Source organism: Hemiscyllium ocellatum, chromosome 18, assembly GCF_020745735.1.
Source record: "Hemiscyllium ocellatum isolate sHemOce1 chromosome 18, sHemOce1.pat.X.cur, whole genome shotgun sequence".
Taxonomy (NCBI): Eukaryota; Metazoa; Chordata; class Chondrichthyes; order Orectolobiformes; family Hemiscylliidae; genus Hemiscyllium; species Hemiscyllium ocellatum.
The window spans coordinates 52617978-52640527 of record NC_083418.1 but is presented as its reverse complement, the minus strand read 5'-3'; the positions used below and the strand labels follow the sequence as shown (position 1 = coordinate 52640527).

General features: G+C 45.4%; 1 protein-coding gene across 6 annotated transcripts in view; it reads right to left on the bottom strand.

Annotated features, from left to right (window-relative positions):
- mical2a (microtubule associated monooxygenase, calponin and LIM domain containing 2a) overlaps window positions 1-18402 on the bottom strand; it is a 296251-nt gene extending 277849 nt beyond the window's left edge. For 5 of the 6 annotated variants that reach the window (XM_060838999.1, XM_060839005.1, XM_060839007.1 and 2 more), the window contains exon 1: window positions 18177-18402. The gene's annotated coding sequence lies outside the window, so the exon portion shown is untranslated. Of the gene's footprint in view, window positions 1-16453; window positions 16482-18176 lie in introns of those variants that run through there. The other variant, XM_060839004.1, reaches the window with a different exon arrangement.
- Window positions 18403-22550: the final 4148 nt, after the last annotated feature.

Here is a 22550-nt window from a genome sequence, read left to right as displayed (position 1 = left end):
ATATGAATAGGAAGGGTTTGGAGGGATATGGGCCGGGTGCTGGCAGGTGGGACTAGATTGGGTTGGGATATCTGGTCGGCATGGATGTTTTGGACCGAAGTGTCTGTTTCCATGCTGTACATCTCTATGACTATGACTGTATGTACAAAAAGCAAGATTTTGTTCAATATGGCAACCCTTTTAGTCTGGTTGACTGTTCTCAAAGCTATGGAATACTTAGTAGGTCAGGCAGCACAGTAGATCAGGCAGCATCTAAGGAGCAGGGAAATTGATGTTTCGGGCAAAAGCCCTGCACTATGATGAGTAAGGAGGAGTATGAGTAAGGTAGAGTCATAATGAGGCCATTCAACCAGCCTTACCAATTCCACTACCCTCTTCCTGTAGCTCTGAAAGCTTATTTTGCTGAAATGCCTGTCTAACTTCCTTTAGAAATTTCCTTTAGAAATCTTTGACTGCCTCAGAGGAAGATAGAAGTGGAAGCAATAAATTCCAGATTATCACTTGATCTGAAAAAGCTCTCACATTTCCTGTGCACTGCTTTTCCAAAACCTTACATCTACATCTATCATCCTGTATCATCAGATTTTCTTTGATAACCTCATCTAAACCGGACATAATTTGGATAAATCTCCTCTATACCTCCTCAAGGACCTTCACATCATTCCTAAAATGTGACCAGAATTAGATTCAACAGTTTTAGACTGAATGGAACTTTACAAAAGGTACACCATAATCTTTCTGCTTTTGTATTCACTGTCAATTCATAAAGCCCAAGATCTCCATCTGCTCTGCTGACTACTCTGTCAATATGTTTTATCACCTTCAAATGTTTATGCACTGGGACTCCTCCCTCAAACCCTTGAACCCTATGCAGTCTTTGGAATAGTGTCATTAGTATATATTGTCTCTCCTTATGTTACATCTGCCAAAATGCATCACCTCATTATTTTTCTGTATTACAATTCATTGTGGTCCTGGACTAATAGCGCAAAGGCTTAGGGCTCCAATCCCAGTATGGTAAATTGTAAAATTGAAGAACATCATTCTGAGAAGAATATTCAATAAGAGTGTCAGATGTTGTATGAGATAGTGGTTTGTAGTTATGCCATGAGAAGCCAGTATATCTACCTTAATCTATTTGTCTGAAATTCCTCTTTTTACTCTTTGACTAACCAGTTTCCTGTTGATGATGTTTCATTTTGTTTCAATGTATATTAATTCTGAAAACATGCATTTTATTTTCTAACCACAAACCACAATGAAAAACAAAGAAACTGGCCTGAACAAGTTGCTAATCCTTGTCTGCCCAGACAATGGGTGCAATATGTGCCAACATCTATGATACAAGTCAAATCTAGCCTGTCTTACCTATTAAAGGGAAGGCTCATATTCTAACTACAAGCTTCATTTATGAGAAAGGCTGCATATTACATTAAAACAGTCACTCAGAATTTCATACCAAGGAGTTTTGCCTCTCAAGTCAGACATGGTCAGGAGTTCTTTGACCCACTACGGAAACTCGAGAACAGAATCTAAGCTGGCAATCTCAATGCAAAACTGAAGGAGTGCTGCACTGTTGGAGTTATTTTCCTTTATAAAAGATGTCAAACTAAAGTCCTATCTGGCCTCTCAGGGAGATGTAAATTATGGCACTAATTTGAAGCAGAACAGGAAAGTTATCTCCAGCGTTCTTGTGTTTCAAAGTACTTTACTGCCTACATTTGAAATATGGTCACTGTTTCAAAAATCTACAACAGCACCTAATTTACACATTGCAAGATTCCATCACCAGGGAATGCAGTGAGATGAATAATTGAATGATCTTCTGTTTTCATAAAATTGGTTGGGAGACAATTACATAACTACCTCCCTGGGATAAACCCTTTGAGATGCCACTTCTGCTGTAGAAACATGTTTCATGGCAGAGAGTGAATTGCAAAATTGCCATCATCCTCAGCAGAAACTTTATTTTAAAAATAGACAGATTCACCTCTCTTGCCTTTTGAGTTCAGCTGATTTGCATTCAGAAACAGGAGTAAAGGTTATGGTGTTAAATGGGAACAGGGGATAGAAGATTATAGTCTGTTCTCACTCAAACAGCATTGTCAGCCACACAAAAACATGAAGAACATTAACTATACTTTCTGAAAGGACAGAAAAAAGTATTTTACAAAGATAAATACAGATGAGGAAAGCTATTGCCCCATTTGGATAATTCTACTTTACATATCATCGATTCCCACCTTTGGAGCCCCTATCCCACCACTTGGAAAAACTTAAGAGATTTCTCTCCTTTGATCTATCTCAAGACCACAGCAATTGCAATTTCATAGCACCTTTAGTAAAGTATCCAAATGTACTTAGGGTGGTATGGTGCTTAGTGGTTAGCTACTGCTTCCTCACAGCCCAGTGACCCAGGTTCAATTCCAACCTTGAGTAACGCTTGTGTGGTGCTTGGATGTCCTCCCCGCGTCTACATGGAGTTTCACTGGGTGCTCTAGTTTCCTCCCACAGTCCAATGATGTGCAGGTTAGGTGGATTGGCCATGCTAATTTGCCATTGTGTCCAACGATGTGTAGGTTGGGAGAGTTAGCCAAGGGAAATTGGGGTTATAGGGACAATCTGTGGGGGAAGCTCTTTGGAGATCGTGCAGACTCAATGGACTGAATGGCCTCTTTCCACACTATTGGGGTTCTATGATTCTAATTCCCAGTCATTTATGCAGTAAGTAGCCAAGATCTGCATGTATTACCTGAAACTGTACTTCGTGGTGGCAGATTCAATTGTGACTTTCAAAAGGGATTTGGCTAAGTATCTGAAAAGGGCAAATTTGTATGACGACAGGATAAAGGTAGGGAACAAGCACAGTTGCTCTTATGTAGAGTTGAAATGAACAATGGGCCAAATAAACTCCTTCTGTTCTGTATGATGCTATGATTCCTAAATTGCATATTTAAAGACAACTATGTTCTGAAACAGTTGAAAATGTGTTGCTGGTTAAAGCACAGCAGGTCAGGCAGCATCCAAGGAATAGGAAATTCGACGTTTCGGGCATAAGCCCTTCATCAGGAATGAGGAGAGGGTGCCAGGCAGGTTAAGATAAAAGGTAGGGAGGAGGGACTTGGGGGAGGGGCGATGGAGATGTGATAGGTGGAAGGAGGTCAAGGTGAGGGTGATAGGCCGGAGTGGGGTGGGGGCGGAGAGGTTAGGAAGAAGATTGCAGGTTAGGAGGGCGGTGCTGAGTTGAGGGAACCGACTGAGACAAGGTGCGGGGAGGGGAAATGAGGAAACTGGAGAAATCCGAGTTCATCCCTTGTGGTTGGAGGGTTCCCAGGCGGAAGATGAGGCATTCTTCCTCCAACCGTCGTGTTGTTATGTTTTGCCGGTGGAGGAGTCCAAGACCTGCATGTCCTTGGTGGAGTGGGAGGGAGAGTTAAAGTGTTGAGCCACGGGGTGGTTGGGTTGGTTGGTCCGGGTGTCCCAGAGGTGTTCTCTGAAGCGTTCCGCAAGTAAGCGGCCCGTCTCCCCAATGTAGAGGAGGCCACATCGGGTGCAGCGGATGCAATAGATGATGTGTGTGGAGGTACAGGTGAACTCGTGGCGGATATGGAAGGATCCCTTGGGGCCTTGGAGGGATGTGAGGGAGGAGGTGTGGGCGCAAGTTTTACATTTCCTGCGGTTGCAGGGGAAGGTGCCGGGAGTGGAGGTTGGGTTGGTGGGGGGTGTGGACCTGACGAGGGAGTCACGAAGGGAGTGGTCTTTGCGGAACGCTGATAGGGGAGGGGAGGGAAATATATCCCTGGTGGTGGGATCAGTTTGGAGGTGGCGGAAATGACGGCGGATGATACGCTGTATACGGAGGTTGGTGGGGTGGTAGGTGAGAACCAGTGGGGTTCTGTCTTGGTGGCGGTTGGAGGGGCGGGGCTCAAAGGCGGAGGAGCGGGAAGTGGAGGAGATGCGGTGGAGGGCATCGTCGACCACGTTTGGGGGGAATCTGCGGTCCTTGAAGAAGGAGGCCATCTGGGCTGTGCGGTGTTGGAACTTGTCCTCCTGGGAGCAGATGCGGCGGAGACGAAGGAATTGGGAATACGGGATGGAGTTTTTACAGGGGGCAGGGTGGGAGGAGGTGTAGTCCAGATGGCTGTGGGAGTCAGTTGGTTTATAGTAGATGTCTGTGTTGAGTCGGTCGCCTGAGATAGAAATGGAAAGGTCTAGGAAGGGGACGGAGGAGTCTGAGACAGTCCAGGTGAATTTGAGGTCGGGATGGAAGGTGTTAGTAAAGTTGATGAACTGTTCAACCTCCTCGTGGGAGCACGAGGCAGCGCCGATACAGTCACCGATGTAGCGGAGGAAAAGGTGGGGGGTGGTGCCAGTGTAGTTGCGGAAGATGGACTGTTCCACATATCCTACGAAGAGACAGGCATAGCTGGGGCCCATGCGGGTGCCCATGGCAACTCCTTTAGTTTGGAGGAAGTGGGAGGATTGAAAAGAGAAGTTATTCAGGGTGAGGACCAGTTCAGTCAGTCGAAGGAGGGTGTCAGTGGAAGGGTACTGGTTGGTGCGGCGGGAAAGGAAGAAGCGGAGGGCTTTGAGTCCTTCGTGATGGGGGATGGAGGTGTACAGGGACTGGATGTCCATCGTGAAAATAAGGCGTTGGGGACCGGGGAAGTGAAAATCCTGGAGGAGGTGGAGGGCGTGGGTGGTGTCCCGAACGTAGGTGGGGAGTTCTTGGACTAAAGGGGACAGAACTGTGTCAAGGTATGCGGAAATGAGTTCGGTGGGGCAGGAGCAGGCTGAGACAATGGGCTGGCCGGGGCATTCAGGTTTGTGGATTTTGGGCAGGAGGTAGAAACGGGCGGTGCGGGGTTGTGGGACTATGAGGTTGGAGGCGGTGGATGGGAGATCCCCTGAGGTGATGAGGTTATGGATGGTCTGGGAGATGATGGTTTGGTGGTGGGAGGTGGGGTCATGGTCGAGGGGGCGATAAGAGGAGGTGTCCGCGAGTTGGTGTTTGGCCTCAGCGGTATAAAGGTCGGTGCGCCAAACTACTACCGCACCTCCCTTGTCTGCCGGTTTGATGGTGAGGTTGGGATTGGAGCGGAGGGAGTGGAGGGCTGCACGTTCTGAGGGTGAGAGGTTGGAGTGGGTAAGAGGGGTGGACAGGTTGAGTCGGTTAATGTCGCGGCGGCAGTTGGCTATAAAGAGGTCGAGGGCGGGTAGGAGGCCAGCACGGGGTGTCCAGGTGGATGGGGTGCGTTGGAGGCGGGAGAAGGGGCCGTCTGTGGGTGGGCGGGAGTCTTGGTTGTGAAAGTAGGCACGGAGGCGAAGGCGGCCCACCCTCTGACCAATTCTTCCGCCGCCTTCGCCTCCGTGCCTACTTACACAACCAAGACTCCCGCCCACGCTCTGACGACCCCTTCTCCCGCCTCCAACGCACCCCATCCACCTGGACGCCCCGTGCTGGCCTCCTACCCGCCCTCGATCTATTTATAGCCAACTGCCGCCGCGACATTAACCGACTCAACCTGTCCACCCCTCTTACCCACTCCAACCTCTCACCCTCAGAACGTGCAGCCCTCCACTCCCTCCGCTCCAATCCCAACCTCACCATCAAACCCGCAGACAAGGGAGGTGCGGTAGTAGTTTGGCGCACCGACCTTTATACCGCTGAGGCCAAACGCCAACTCGCGGACACCTCCTCTTATCGTCCCCTCGACCACGACCCCACCTCCCACCACCAAACCATCATCTCCCAGACCATCCATAACCTCATCACCTCAGGGGATTTCCCATCCACCGCTTCCAACCGCATAGTCCCACAACCCCGCACCGCCCGTTTCTACCTCCTGCCCAAAATCCACAAACCTGAATGCCCCGGCCGACCCATTGTCTCAGCCTGCTCCTGCCCCACTGAACTCATCTCCGCATACCTCGACACGGTTCTGACCCCTTTAGTCCAAGAACTCCCCACCTACGTTCAGGACACCACCCACGCCCTCCACCTCCTCCAGGATTTTCACTTCCCCGGTCCCCAACGCCTTATTTTCACGATGGACATCCAGTCCCTGTACACCTCCATCCCCCATCACGAAGGACTCAAAGCCCTCCGCTTCTTCCTTTCCCGCCGCACCAACCAGTACCCTTCCACTGACACCCTCCTTCGACTGACTGAACTGGTCCTCACCCTGAATAACTTCTCTTTTCAATCCTCCCACTTCCTCCAAACTAAAGGAGTTGCCATGGGCACCCGCATGGGCCCCAGCTATGCCTGTCTCTTCGTAGGATATGTGGAACAGTCCATCTTCCGCAACTACACTGGCACCACCCCCCACCTTTTCCTCCGCTACATCGGTGACTGTATCGGCGCTGCCTCGTGCTCCCACGAGGAGGTTGAACAGTTCATCAACTTTACTAACACCTTCCATCCCGACCTCAAATTCACCTGGACTGTCTCAGACTCCTCCGTCCCCTTCCTAGACCTTTCCATTTCTATCTCAGGCGACCGACTCAACACAGACATCTACTATAAACTGACTGACTCCCACAGCCATCTGGACTACACCTCCTCCCACCCTGCCCCCTGTAAAAACTTCATCCCGTATTCCCAATTCCTTCGTCTCCGCCGCATCTGCTCCCAGGAGGACCAGTTCCAACATTGCACAGCCCAGATGGCCTCCTTCTTCAAGGACCGCAGATTCCCCCCAAACGTGGTCGACGATGCCCTCCACCGCATCTCCTCCACTTCCCGCTCCTCCACCCTTGAGCCCCGCCCCTCCAACTGCCACCAAGACAGAACCCCACTGGTTCTCACCTACCACCCCACCAACCTCCGTATACAGCGTATCATCCGCCGTCATTTCCGCCACCTCCAAACGGACCCCACCACCAGGGATATATTTCCCTCCCCTCCCCTATCAGCGTTCTGCAAAGACCACTCCCTTCGTGACTCCCTCGTCAGGTCCACACCCCCCACCAACCCAACCTCCACTCCCGGCACCTTCCCCTGCAACCGCAGGAAATGTAAAACTTGCGCCCACACCTCCTCCTTCACATCCCTCCAAGGCCCCAAGGGATCCTTCCATATCCGCCACAAGTTCACCTGTACCTCCACACACATCATCTATTGCATCCGCTGCACCCGATGTGGCCTCCTCTACATTGGGGAGACGGGCCGCTTACTTGCGGAACGCTTCAGAGAACACCTCTGGGACACCTGGACCAACCAACCCAACCACCCCGTGGCTCAACACTTTAACTCTCCCTCCCACTCCACCGAGGACATGCAGGTCCTTGGACTCCTCCATCGGCAGAACATAACAACACGACGGTTGGAGGAAGAACGCCTCATCTTCCGCCTGGGAACCCTCCAACCACAAGGGATGAACTCGGATTTCTCCAGTTTCCTCATTTCCCCTCCCCCCACCTTGTCTCAGTCGGTTCCCTCAACTCAGCACCACCTTCCTAACCTGCAATCCTCTTCCTGACCTCTCCGCCCCCACCCCACTCCGGCCTATCACCCTCACCTTGACCTCCTTCCACCTATCACATCTCCATCGCCCCTCCCCCAAGTCCCTCCTCCCTACCTTTTATCTTAACCTGCCTGGCACCCTCTCCTCATTCCTGATGAAGGGCTTATGCCCGAAACGTCGAATTTCCTATTCCTTGGATGCTGCCTGACCTGCTGTGCTTTAACCAGCAACACATTTTCAGCTCTGATCTCCAGCATCTGCAGACCTAATTTTTTACCCTATGTTCTGAAACAGACAGGACTTGAATCTCTTTGTTGCTGATAAATGGGACACACTGCTTTGTGGCCATTTCTTATCTTTAATATTGACAGGTAAGGGTGAAAATTGATTCCTTGTGTATGAACACTTACCAGACAACATCAATTGCTGCTCCCTGGTTTATCAGGTCTCCCTGCAGTTAGGGTTTAACTTTGAATAGTGTTGTGGAATAAACCTTTCTAATCCATTCATTATCACAAGTCAGGTCCATCCTAATGGCCTTTTTTCAAGTTTAATGACCACCAATGTGTTAACCCTTTAAACGAATAAAAATGACAGATTTACCATAGAAGATTTGGTGATAAGGAAGAAAAAAGATGTTGAGTTATATGAAAGACCGATATTAAAAAATGACAAAGTGGCTGATATAAATTCTGCCCAATAGGGCCCTGAGTGTTGCAGTGGTAATGCCCCTATGCCTAGCCTAGGAGTCCCTAGCCTGCTGGCTCCACATGATTTTACATCTTCATAAAAGTTTGATTAGAAAATATCTATAAATTCTGACAATGCAGGTTGTGTGGAGGTAAAAACCGAAAGAACTAGAGATGCTGCAAATCAGAAACAAAGACAGAAGTTGCTGGAAAAGTTCAGCAGGTCTTACAGTATCTGTGAAGAGAAATCAAAGTTAAGGTTTCGGGTCCAGTGATCCTTTCTCAGAACGTTTTTGAGGAAGAGTCCCCAGACCTGAAAGGTTAACTCTGATTTCTCTGCACAGATGTTACCAGACCTGCTGAGCTTTTCCAGCAACCTCTGTGGAGTTATGTTTGAGGGGCTGAATAAAGTGCAGTAAATAAAATTAAATTTCATGTGAACAAACTCCATTGGCTGTGAAGCATGCTCAACCACACTGAGATCGCAGAGGATGCTACATAAATGTAAGTTTAATTTGTATAAACCTATCCTGTTTTGCACGAGGAAGAGTGTGCAAAAGATAAAGATGCATTTTAAGAGTTGTAACAGTTCAGTACCACAGCAAAGCGAAAGCTCTTTTATTTCGTTGATACGTGTTCTTGTTAAAAAGCTAACTCTTCAACTCAGAATCCCTTCAGGGAAAAAAAGTCATTTTAAAGTTTGAATACTTGGCTTCAGTTTTAAAAAGGAAACTTCTGTCAATTTCCTGAAAGTTTATTAAAATCTGTTAGGTCTTTAAATTACTGCTAAGTAGTTTAGTTTATCTTTTATTACCTCACATTAGTCACCATGTACTGTAATATGATGCTGAGAGACTGACACCATTTCATAAATTATAAATCTTTCCCAGTAGTGTTCGACTTGTGAATGTAATTATGCATGAGAACCCAAAATGAATACTGTCAGACTGCAGAGTGATATTCTGATGTGGTTGTCTGATACTGTATATACACACATTCTACACACATGTAGAACAGGCAGTTAATACTAGCAGAGAGAAAATACTCTAGAGAAACTTAAGATACTAAAATGGTCAAATTCCAGGACCAGATGGCCTAAATCCTAGGATTTAAAGAGGTACTGCAGGGACAGGAGAACCACTGTTAAGGATTTCACAAAACTAGAACAGATAATTCCCTAATTCCCCAATGAAAATCAGAGAGACTGCCTTGCATTTGGAGAAATGTTAAGACTCTGAGGGCAAAATGACCACTGTCATTGGAGATGGGTGTTCTCTCTCTTGGGACTGCCAGCCAATGAACTGGTTGGTCGCTCTCTGGTTGCAGAGCTCCATCAGGATCAGTGGCTACTGTCAGGGACTGTATCCACTCCTCAACGGTGGTCATTGTTGGAGCCAGATGGAGAGAAGGGTTATCAGTTTGGCCAAGCCTCAGTAAAGTGGGGAAGAGAAGTGAGGATGGGCTGGGAAAGGCCTGGGGACAGAGCAAGACCTTCGGGTGGAGAAGTTCTCTGATTTACCAGGTGGCACCAAGAGAAGGTGCCCACTCCTTCTCTGCCAGTATTACAATGCACTAGATCTGGCAGGCTTCAAAATGACCCCCCTCCTCTACCTGCCAAATACAAGCATGCAAACAGGACTACCCCAAGTGTAGGTGGGTCACCTGTAGTCTCTCTCCCCACAGTCAAAATTGTGGTGGGATCAGGGCTGGGAAGGTAGGTACCAGAAAAGGCATGCACAGCATGATGCCTACTTTCAGACTACACCACCCCCACTCTGCCAGCATGATCTCGTAAATGATCAAATTCTTAAATTCTGCAAGTGCCCCAGCAGATTGGAAGTTAGTAAATGTAACATTGATATTCAAAAACAAATGAATGACAGAGGAACCAGAGAATGAAAGGCCAAGTAGACTTAGATCAGACGCCAGAAAAATCCAGGAATCTATTTGGAAGAAACATTAACAATGTGCTCAGTAATTCAGAATATGACCAAGGCACTGTCAACATGGTTTCATAGAAGGGAAATAGTGGTTATCAAAATGTTTACACTTTTTGAGGAACAATTAGGGTAAATAATGGAAAATCAGTAGATGCAGCTTACTTAGATTGCATTTAATAGGGTGCAGCTGAAAAGGTTAATATGTAAGCTATAGGTTCAGGGAGTAGGGTGGACTATTAGTATTGATAGAGGATTAGTTTAAGGATACAAGCAAGGAGTAGGGATAAATGGGGAATTTTCAAATTGCTGGCTGTGACAATTGGGGCATTACAAGGATCGATGTAGCAGTATTAATGACTCAAATAAAAGGGGCCAACAGTAATCTGACAGTGACTTCAGTAGATCCTGAGAAGTTGTTTCTCCTGGCCGAGAAATCTAAAACATGGGGGCATTGTGTCAGGATAAGGGGGACCTATTATTGAGGACTGAGATGACGAGAAATTTTCTCGCCAAAGGGCTTCAAATGCTTGGAACTTCCCGCCCTACAGGGCTGTGAATGTCTGGCTTTCTCTATCCCAGAGGATTGAGAATGTGAAGGATTCTCTACCCCTTAGGATGATGAATGCTCAATCGTTGAGAATATTCAAGGAGGCGATTGATTGGTTGATTTCTTAGACAATCAAAAGATGAAGACTGGAGAGAAGAGATAATGGAGTCGAGGCAGAAATGAGCCACAACTGTAATGAATTATGGAGCAATCTCAAGGGGCCATGTTGGCTACTAATTTTCCTATTTGTTATGTTCTAATGTTAGCACAGACACAGGCAACACTCACACATAGGTAATACCAGACTGAGACCAACCAAAATCAGCCAGTTCCCATCCCCAAAGTAATATCACTGAACCAGTTGGGCTTTTAATAACAATCCAAGAATTTCATTATCACTTTTATTGCCCTCAGTTTTTATTTCCAGGTTTTGTAAATTGAATTCAAATTCTCAGTTTGCTCCTGTTCTCTGAATTATTGGTCCCCTTGATTCTTTAATGAAAGTGCATCAACGTAATACATTAATTCTGTGTCTTTCTCCACACATTCTACATGTGCCTGCTGAGTATTTCCAGTATTTTATGCTTTTACCTGGTACAAACACAACATTATTATAGTATGTCCAGTTAAATGATAAGCATAAACAATGTTTTGATAACCTCAAAAATTACATGTACAAAAATTCTACATCATATTCACATCTCAAACATTTTATGAAATTGTGCATAGGACACAACTTTTAGTATGTTGCTCATTCACATACAAGTTGAAGTGGCTTTGTGACATACAGTAAATTCCCAATAACACTGAAATAGTTAGAGATGGTTTGCCAAAACGCATAAAGGTGGATAAATCCCCAGGACCTGAACTGTCTGTGGGAAGCTAGGGAAGTAATTGCTGGGCTGCTGTGATATTTGTATCATCGATAGTCACACATGAGGTGCTGGAAGACTGGAGGTTGGGTAATGTGGCGCCACTCTTTCAGAAGGGTGGTAAGGAGAAGCCAGGGAACTATAGACCATTGAGCCTGACCTCGGTGGAGGGAATCCTGAGGGACAGGATGTACATGTATTTGGAAAAGCAAGGACTGATTAGGGATAGTCAACATGGCTTTGTGCATGGGAAATCAAGTCTCTCAAACTTGATTGAGTTTTTTGAGAAGTAACAAAGAGGATTGATGAGGGCAGAGCGGTAGGTGTGATCTATATGGACTTCAGTGAGGCGTTCAACAAGATTCCCCATGGAAGACTGGTTAGCAAGGTTAGAGCTCATGGAATACAGGGAGAAAATTAGATTTGCATACAGAACTGGCTCAAAGGTAGAAGACAGACGGTGGTGGTGGAAGGTTGTTTTTCAGACTGGAGGCCTGTGACCAGCCAAGTGCCATAAGGATCAGTGTTGGGTTCACTACTTTTCGTCATTTATGTGAGCAGAAGAGGTGTAGTTAGTACATTTGCAGATGACACCAAAATTGGAGGTGTAGTGGACCGTGAAGAAGGTTACCACAGGATGTAGACCAGATGGGCCAATGGGCTGAGAAGTGGCAGATGGAGTTTAATTCAGATAAATGCGAGGTGCTGCATTTTGGGAAAGCAAATCTTAGCAGAACTTATACACTTAATGGTAAGGTCTAGGGAGTTTGCTGAACAAAGTGACCTTGGAGTGCAGGTTCATAGCTCCTTGTAAGTGGAGTCGCAGTTAGGTAGGATAGTGAAGAAGGCATTTGGTATGCTTTCCTTTATTGGTCAGAGTATTGAGTACAGGTGCTGGGAGGTCATGTTGTGGCTGTGCAGGACTTTGGTTAGACCACATTTGGAATATTGCGTGCAATTCTGGTCTCCTTCCTATTGGAAAGATGTTGTGAAACTTGAAAGGGTTCAGAAAAGAGTTACAAGGATGTTGTCAGGTTTGGAAGATTTGAGCTACAGGGAGAGGCTGAACAGGCTGGGGCTGTTTTCCCTGGAGTGTCGGAGGCTGAGGGGTGACCTTATAGAGGTTTACAAAATTATGAGGGGCATGGATAGGATAAATAGACAAAGTCTTTTCCCTGTGGTCGGGAAGTCCAGAACTAGAGGCTTGGTTTAGGTTGTGAGGGGAAAGATATAAAAGAAACCCAAGGGGCGACTTTTTCATGAAGAGGGTGGTACGCGTATGGAATGCCATAGGAAGTGGTGGAGGCTGATACAATTGCAATATTTAAAAGACGTTTGGATTGGTATATGAATAGAATATGGGCCGGTGCTGGCAGATGGGACTAGATTGGATTGGGATATCTGGTCGGCATGGACGGGTTGGCCCAAAGAGTCTGTTTCCGTGCTGAACATCTCCATGGTTCTATGACTCTATTAGCAATGTTCAATGTAACGGGTCAATCTAATTGTGGTTTGATGTGATACTATGGTCAAGGTTCACATAGCTCTATCTGAGTTTGTGAACAGAATAAAACTTCAAGTTAAGGGTTAGACTTTTTCAAAGTAGCATGCACTTTGGCAAACTGGAATTATACCACTGCCTGTGCCTATGCATGAAGAATGCACTCGGTCACAAAGTATAGATTAACTCTTAACTCTAGAATGAGCTAACACAACACATCATAAGTATAAAGTTTATAAAGCTCCCAGTCAGCTGCAACCAGCAAAAAGCTGAAGAATTGACTCTGCCAGGAACAGTTGCTGGGGGTTATCACTGAATGGTAAATAGTTCAGTGTTCCATATACACACACATAGTCACACTTTTAATTGTGATGGAAACTTTGAAAAGATGGATGTGACAGGCAGATTACAGTGAAGACCATAATTCCAAACTAAAACCTCAGAGGCAAAATGACAGGTGATGCAATATTTGTTTACGAATATGTGCAGATGGCAAGCTGAAACAATGTTGAACACCAGTAGTCACGTCAGGTCACACCTGATCCCACAGTCATGAATACATTACTCAAAGCCACATAGAATTGGCATACAATATGCAGAGTGGCATGCCAGGTTTTCAAACTGGGGGATCTCAGGAATATATTGGTGTTCTTGGAGGGAATGTCAGGGTTTCTCTCAGATCGTCACCTTTCTGCATTTGATGTTGTCTTTACATCTTAGATTTCTTTGGAGAGCTGAGTTCAGAAATGGAAGGATTCACAGGGTGATTAACACTGACAACATCACTTCTATTATTTTGACCATTTATACTGAAGTCAATTCAGTATAGGGGTGTTAGTTCTACCCCGATAAACCAGAAGCTTATGAGCTTCCACAGTCGATACAATGGGAAGGGGATACTCACACCTACTTGATCCTACTGGATTATTAGTGTTAGAATTTAGGAGCTTTCGACTCGAAGAGGGAATAACCATCATTGAGTCAAACACTCTATTATTGAGTTCTTCCCATTTATAACAAAACTTCTCAGATTGTCAGTAGGTTTACTGGCTCCCACATGTTTAAATAATCACATTTCAGATTTTGAAAGATTAGATTAGATTACTTACAGTGTGGAAACAAGTCCACACTGACCCGCCGAAGGGCAACCCACCCATACTCCTACATTTACCCCTTACCTAACACTATGGGCAATTTAACATGGCCAATTCACCTGACCCGCACATCTTTGGACTGTGGGAGGAAACCGGAGGACCCAGAGGAAACCCCATGCAGACACGGGGAGAACGCGCAAACTCCACACAGACAGTCGCCCGAGGCGGGAATTGAACCCGGGTCTCAGGCACTGTGAGGCAGCAGTACTAACCACTTTTTGGAACTTTTTGTGTTTAACTCAAATCTTTTCAGGCGAGGTATGTTAGCTGTCTTATGGGGTTACAGTAGAGGATGGGATACTCTTTGGTGCATCTAGCCTCTCTTTGCACTGTAGGGATTCTATATGTGATGCTTATAGAAGGCTAGGAGTCTGCCTAGGCTGGTGTCATGTTACACAGTTCTGATTCTTTAGCACAACCATCAATGTGGCCCCACTGGAACACATACACATACAGTTGGTTCTTGACTAATCAATTCCTAGCTCTTTACAAACAATACAAGAACATGTGAAAGTGTGTAGACTGGCCTAAAGAGAGTCAGGGACCATCATACTTCGTTAGTAACCTATCTGTCAGGGTGCAACAGTTGCACTGAGTTGTATAAATCCACAGTTCATCCTGAGTGGAAAAGTGGAGAAAGCTTCCCAGTACCTGCGCTGCTCTGCATTCACACTCACGCTAACAGTCAATGTGAGGAAAACTGGATTGTCACAAATATTTCACTTCATGGCAAAATGCACACTACATTCCAACAGTAATCCTACAGGGAATCACATTATCAATCATGTGAAATTGAACATAAATAATTCAGATGGTACACTAATATTTTGCATCCAAATCAGTAGTGCATTGTGCCAAGTTGTACTCTGTAACAAACCATATTATACAAAGTTCCACTCTGCAGAAGATCATGTTACACTGAGTTCCATGCAATAATGGACCAAGTTACACTTGGCCTAGTTATAATATCATTTGCTATAGCACAAGGTCTACAGCACACTGCATTATACTGAGTTAATCCATTATAAGGCCTATGTCTCACTTGGCCCAATTATTATGAGTTCAACACAATAGTAGACTATGTTCTGGGATATAGCAGGAACTCAACATATTAGTGGCCACTTCATATTATGACTCCCTACATGACTAAACTTTAAAAGTACTTCTTCACTGGCAGGGAAAAACTTAGAGACATTCTGAGGTCACCCAAGGCACCACATAAACCCAAGTCCTGATTATCTATCAATCTATTCCTGTAGAAACCGTTGACAAAGTCACCAGGTACAGCTTTGAGGCATCTTAGTCTTCTAAATATGAGCATTCTCCACTGTTCTCAGGTAGGAGTTGAATGAAAGGTGATCTGACAGCAAATTGTTTGCTGCATCAGTATTCGTAGGAGTCTTGCGGTGCAGTAATAAGGTCCCTACCTCTAAGCTTGAAGGCTTAGATTCAAGTCCCACCTGTTCCAGATATATCATAACTTGTCTGAACGATGTGATTAGAAATATCTTCCATCAGTGTTCATAGATGGAAGGATGCCAGCCCTAACCTGTGAATTCCATCGCTAAAATACTGAGCAGTGAATGCTAAGCCTATGACCCAGCTAAACACTCCCCAACAGTATTACCTACATGTCCCCTTTTCTCCAACAGTAATTGGTCTCATGGATGATCAAAGATACAAAGTCAGAAAGCAACTGTCCTGTTGCCCAACTAACTTGAATTTCTCCTAAAATATATTGTGCTTACAAACAGTATAATGCAGCACTTGGTATAATAATATGGTCTGATAGCATAACGTGGTTCATTATAACATGTAACTCGATACAATGTGGTCTTCTATAGAATGGAACTCATTACAATGTGGTCCATTTTCGCACAGAATTTGGCATAACACAGTTTTATCTTAGACCCGAAAATATTCATTTTGCAAATATGTCGACAAGCAGGAGCTTGTAACAACCTAATTACCCTGCCTAACAAGTATCTATCTATCTCCACCTTAAAAATATTCAATGACCCCACCTCCACTGCTTTCTGAAGCAGACAGTACCAAAGTCACTCATACCCAGAGAGAAAACATTTCTCCTCATCTCTGACCAAAAGGTGACTCTAATTTAAAATCAGTGTCCCCAAGTTCAGGACTGATTCACAAAGTAAAACAATCTTTCAATCAAGACCATATACATACATGCTTGTGGCTGGCTATTTGGTTTCACAGAAAAGATTAGACATTGTTACTCTAACAGAAGTTGCAAAAGGAAAAATAGTAGTAATCTCACCTGAGACAAAACATTCTGTGTACAACATCCCTTCAGAGACTTGAGCAGATATTGCAGGGAGACACTCCAGTTTAGCACTGGGGGAGCGCTGTGCCGTCAAAGGGTCAGCACTGACAGAGCGCTGCGCTGCACCATCAGAGGGTCAGCACTGAGGGAACGCTGCGCTCTTGGAGAATCAGTGGCTGAGGAAGTGCTGCACTGTCAGAGGGTCAGCACTGAGGGAGCGCAGCACCATTGGAGGGTCAGCACTGAGGGAACGCTGCGCTCTTGGAGAATCAGTACTGAGGGAGCGCCGCACCGGAGGGTCAGCATTGAGGGAGCGCTGCACTGGAGGGCCGGCACTGAGGGAGTGCTGCACCGTCAGAGGGTCAGCACTGAGGGAGTGCCGCACCGTCGGAGGGTCAACACTGAGGGAGCGCTGCACCATCGGAGGGTCAACACTGAGGGAGCGCCGCACCGTCGAAGGGTCAACACTGAAGGAGCGCTGCGCTCTTGGAGAATCAGTACTGAGGGAGAACTGCACTGTCGGAGGGTCAGCACTGAGGGAGCGCTGCACCGTCGGAGGGTCAGCACTGAGGGACCGCTACACCGTTGGAGGGTCAGCACTGAGGGAGCGCTACACTGTCGGAGAGTCAGCACTGAGGGAGCGCTGCACTGTCTGAGGTTAGTGCCAAACTGTAGGAGGGGCAATGTTGAGGGAATACAGCACCGTCAGAGGGTCTGTAATGAGAGAGCACTGCATTGTTGGAGAATCAACACTGATGGACCAGTACGCTGTTAGAGGGTTAGTATTGAGGGAGGATTGCATTACTGGAGGGTCAGTATTGAGACAGCACTACACTGTTGAAGGTTAAACACCGAGTGAGTGCTGCATTGTTGGATGGTCAGTACTGAAGGAGCACTTCATTGTTGGAGGATCAGTACAGATAGAGCATTGCGCTGTTGGAGGATTTGTATCGAGGGAGTGCCGTACGCTGTGTCCTTCAAATGAGATATTAAATCAAAGTTTATTCTGCTTTCCTGGGTGAAATGGGAAAAACTGACAATGGAATTGTTTTGAGCAAGAATTAAGGCTTGCTTCTATGTTTTGACTAATTGTTGATCCTCAATCAATATCATCTAAAAAAAAGTCTAACTGGTCATGATCACTTTGCTGTTTTAGGAGTCTGCACATTAGCTGCTGATTATCCAACAACAATGACTACATTTCAAAAGTACTGAATCAGCTTTACAGCACGTTGGGAGAGGTGCTATAGAAATGCAGATTCTTTCCATTAAGATTTTGTATGATTCTCACTGACAGTTACAGTATCAGAGTCAACTTATTGGCATATTTCTATCCCCGTGCCCAATGCCAAATAAAACCACCAGCGTATTTGGAGTATTTATAGCTAGCAACATAAATAGCTATGCTGAGCTGTTGATTTCTGGTGCAAAAAGAAGGAAGATAAGGTAGCTCGGAGGGTTAATTATTAAACAGCAGCTGCACTTTACATGGTCTTAAGTCTGGCTCTGAGTAACTCCATACAATACTTTGGAAACCTGACACAGTCTGGAAACTCAAAGCTGCTTGTAAACTTAGCTGCTCCCGAGTTTAAAGAATAAAATTGCTTTGCTAAATGAATGGAGATGGAACTGCGGGAGTTTAATTAGCCGGACTTGACTGAGTGACACTTGTTTTGAACTGAGTTTTCAAAGAAAAGTAGCTTGTTTTTGTACTTACATCAGCAGAGCCCGAGGGTTGCTCGTTGTTATTTGCTGATCCTTTAAAAGGCAAGAGGGTTTTAACGGTTGTTAGGATGAAACATGTTTTAGCACAGCTCTCTCGCAACGCTGGTCACCAACTGAAGCCCTTGTGGGGGAAGTCACTGAACTGGGAGGGCTTGCTCCCAGTCCAGTCCTAAGAGTCACTAGTCCCTCATCTACAGTACACACACACACACGTTTGAACAGACTGATCTCAGTGTATATGTGACTGGCTTTGGGCACGGCTAATCACTGAGCAGCACCCAATCAGAGACTAGGGAGTGTTACAACTGACGTTACTCACTATCTGCCAGCAAGTTAAAAGTTGTCATGAGCATGGTTGGAGTTACATCTAACTTTTTTTTTAATCTTTTAACTTTATGCTGACCGCATGACAGCCTTGCTCATGTACATTTTTAAGTGGAAGTTTCCAGAACGTTTTTTAAGGAATCTGATTCACGACTTTGCAATGATGTCACCACTTCTCCAAGTTAAACAGCCCCAAGAGTTCCCTCGTCGCTCTTCTGCATATTCACAACAAACAGCTCTGCTCTGCACCAGCTCGCTAGCGTTTAGAGAGAAAGTGGAAAGGTCACTGGTAGTTGTTTCATTAAATGTCCTGTGAGTAATGCTGACATTGTGTATTTTGAAAATTACTGCTGTTCACTTTAAACACGTGTCCAAGCAGATAGCCCCCAGTCGGAATGGCCTTCATTTCTGGTCGTACCAAGAAAATGTGAGACACCTTGTCATTTGTTCCACAACCCCTGCCAACCTTCAGCTGAAAATAAAACTCAAAACATCTGTTGATGCACCAAGCAGAAAGTGGTGTTCTTGTGTCCCCAACTGCTCAGAATTCTTTCCAGTTCCTGGTGTGTGATGTGACAGGTTTCCAAAGCTGCTATCAAGGAGACCCCTTCAGACCATCACACAGCGGGCACTAAGAAAGAAAGACTTACATTTATATATCGCCTGTCCAGAAACTCAGCATGTCTGTGCTTTACAGCCAATGGAATAATTTTGAAGAGTAGTCACGGGGCAGCCTAACTGCACAAAGCAAGATCCCACAAGCAATGATGACTAGCAATGTTGACATAAGTAGAGAAGATGTGTTGGGTAGGCTAGAGGCTATTAAGGTGGACAAATCCCCAGGACCAGATGGGATCTATCCCAGGTTGCTGAAGGAGGCGAGAGAGGAAATAGCTGGGGCCCTGATCTTTGTGGCATCCTTAAATACAGGTGAGGTGCCAGAGGACTGGAGGGTTGCTCATGTTGTCCCCCTGTACAAGAAGGATAGTAGGGATATTCCGGGTAACTACAGACCAGTGAGCCTGATGTCGGTGGTGGGAAAGTTGCTGGAGAAGGTACTGAGGGATAGGATCAATTTATATTTAGAAAAGAATGGGCTTATCAGTGATAGGCAACATGGTTTTGTGTGGGGGAGATCATGCCTTACCCACTTAATAGAGTTCTTCGAGGAAGTGACTAAGTTGATAGATGAAGGAAGGGCTGTTGATGTCATAAACATGGACTTTAGTAAGACATTTGATAAGGTTCCCCATGGTAGACTAATCGAGAAAGTGAAGTCACTTGGTGTGCAGGGTGTTCTAACAAGGTGGATAAAGAACTGGTTGAACATCAGGAGACAGAGAGTAGTAATTGAAGGGAGTTCCTCGAAATGGAGAAAGGCGACCAGTGGTGTTCCACAGGGGTCAGTGTTGGGGCCACTGTTGTTTGTAATATACATAAATGATCTGGAAGAGAGCACTGTTGGTATGATCAGCAAGTTTGCAGATGACACGAAGATTGGTGGGGTGGCAGAAAGCATAAGGGACTGTCACAGAATACAGGAGGATATAGATAGACTGGAGAGTTGGGTGGAAAAATGGCAGATGGAGTTCAATCCAGACAAATGTGAGGTGATGCATTGAGAAAGACTAATTCCAGAGCGTATTATATAATGAACGGAAGAGCCTTGGGAAAAGTTGATGGGCAGAGAGATCTGAGAGTGCAGGTCCATTGTACCCTGAAGGTTGCTGCACAGGTGGATAGAGTGGTCAAGAAGGCATATAGTATGCTTGCCTTCATTAGACGGGATATTGAGTATAAGAGTTGGCAAGCCATGTTAACATTGTACAAGACATTGGTTCGGCCACATTTAGAATACTGTTACAGTTCTGGTTGTCACATTACCAAAAGGATGTGGGCACTTTGGAGAGGGCGCAGAGAAGGTTTACGAGGATGTTGCCTGGCATGGAAGGTGCTAGCTATGAAGAAAGGTTGAGTAGGTTAGGTTTATTTTTGGGAGAGCACAGGAACAGCAGCTTCATAAGGAGAAGTATTGAAGGGGCAGCAGTGGTAGGAGATCAAAATAAAAGCAGCAGACAGCAAAATCTGTGTCTGCTATTAGAGCCTAAATTCGACATCACAGGAAAACTGGGAAGCAATTGTTTTTTTTTCCTCGCCTCTTGTTATTAAAATATTTAACATCCAAATTAATTAATTAAGTAGAATAGAGATAGCTCGGTGGACAATGTCTTACAGCTGTACTGTGAGGGAGTTGGAGATTGCCACTGCGATCTAAAACTGCAACAAGTATTGGCAGCTCAATGAACACCGGATCAGAGTTGATGAGCTGGAGTCCAAGATACAGATCAGAGAGGGAGAGAGTTACCTGGACACTGTGTCCTGAAACAGTCATGCCCCCACCTCCTTAGATTAATGACATTAAATTTTGGCAATGTTCAGGGACAGGAGGTGCAATTATGAGTGAATCAAGAATGTGGATCCAGAATTTAGCTTTGAACAAGCCTCTGCTAGTGCGCTTGTTCAATAGGTACATGGCTTCTTTACCCAGCGTAGATTAGAGTACAGACAGCGGAGAGGGTGAGCTGGAACTGACCACAACATGGTGGGTCCAAAACACTGTTCAAATGCAGGATACTGATAGGAGATAACGTAATGAGAGAAACAGATACTGTTTTCTGCTGCAAAGACAGAATCCAAAAAAAGGCTGTGTTGCTATGTCAGGTGACAAGGTTAAAGCCATCTCTTTTGAGCTAGAGAGGAATTTAGAATGGTTGGGGGGGGGGGAGAAGATTCAGTTGGCGTGATCCATTGGTACCTCAGTGACATAGTTGCAGACAGGAAAGAAATTACAAGTGAGGGATTACAAGTGACTCAGATCTAAATTAAAACCAGATTCTTAGCAGTAATAATCCGTGGATTGATACCTGACCTACATGCAAATTTTGAAATGTAAATAAGATGGGAGAGGTAAATGCTTGGCTCAACGATTAATATGGAATAAATGTCTATATGTTTGTCTCTCTGGGTCTCTTTCTCTCTCTCTCTGTTTGCCTGTCTCTGTTTCTCTGGGTCTCTCTCTCTCTCTCTCTCTCTCCAACTCTCAGTCTGTCTCTCTCCATCTCTCTGAGTGTCCTTCTCTGTCTCCCATCTCTCTCTTTCTCTCTCTCTCTGTAGGGGTAACTTCTTCACATCAAGGATGGCTCATATGTGGAGTAGGTTTATAAAGTCATGAGGGACATGGATAGGGTAAATAGCCAAGGTCTTTGTCCCCAGGGTGGGGGAGTCCAAAACTGGAAGGAATATGATTTATGGTGAGAGAGGAAAGATTTAAAAAGGACCTGAGGGGCAATATTTTCACGTAGAGGGTGGTGTGCGTATGGAACGAGTGGCCAGAGGAAATGGTGGAGGTGGGTACGAGTATAACATATTAAAAGACATTTGAATAGGTACATGGATAGGAAAGACTTAGAGGAAAAGGGCAAAATGTAGGCAAATGGGATTAGTTCAGCTTAGGAAACCTGGTCAGCATGGATAACCTGGGCCGAAGAGCCTGTCTCCATGCTGTATGACTCTAAATAGGTTCTGATTTAATGGGGGACTGGCACCAGTACTGGAGAAAGAGAAAGAGGTGTTTTGTTGGGATAAGCTTCATTTGAACCATGCTGGGACCAGTATGAATCACATAGCTAGAGTTGTGAGCTTCCTCCTAATTAGTTGGGGAAAGGGTTCAATTGAAGAAAAGTTTAAAAAAATTTTAAAAAGGATTGAGACAGCAGAAGTGCAGATTAGTAAAGAGGTAACAAGCGTTGAAAATATTCCAGGTGTGGCCTCAACAATACTCCGTCTAATTGCAGTAAGACATCTTTGTTCCTGCACTCAAGTCCTCTCATTCTGAAGGCCAAGATTCAGTTTGCCTTCTTGCCTGCTTGCTGTATCTCTGTGCGTACTTTCAGCAACTGGTGCACGAGGATATCCCCATCTCTCAATTTACAACTATTCAAAAATAATCTGCCTTCCTATTTTTGCTACCGAAGTGGAGAAC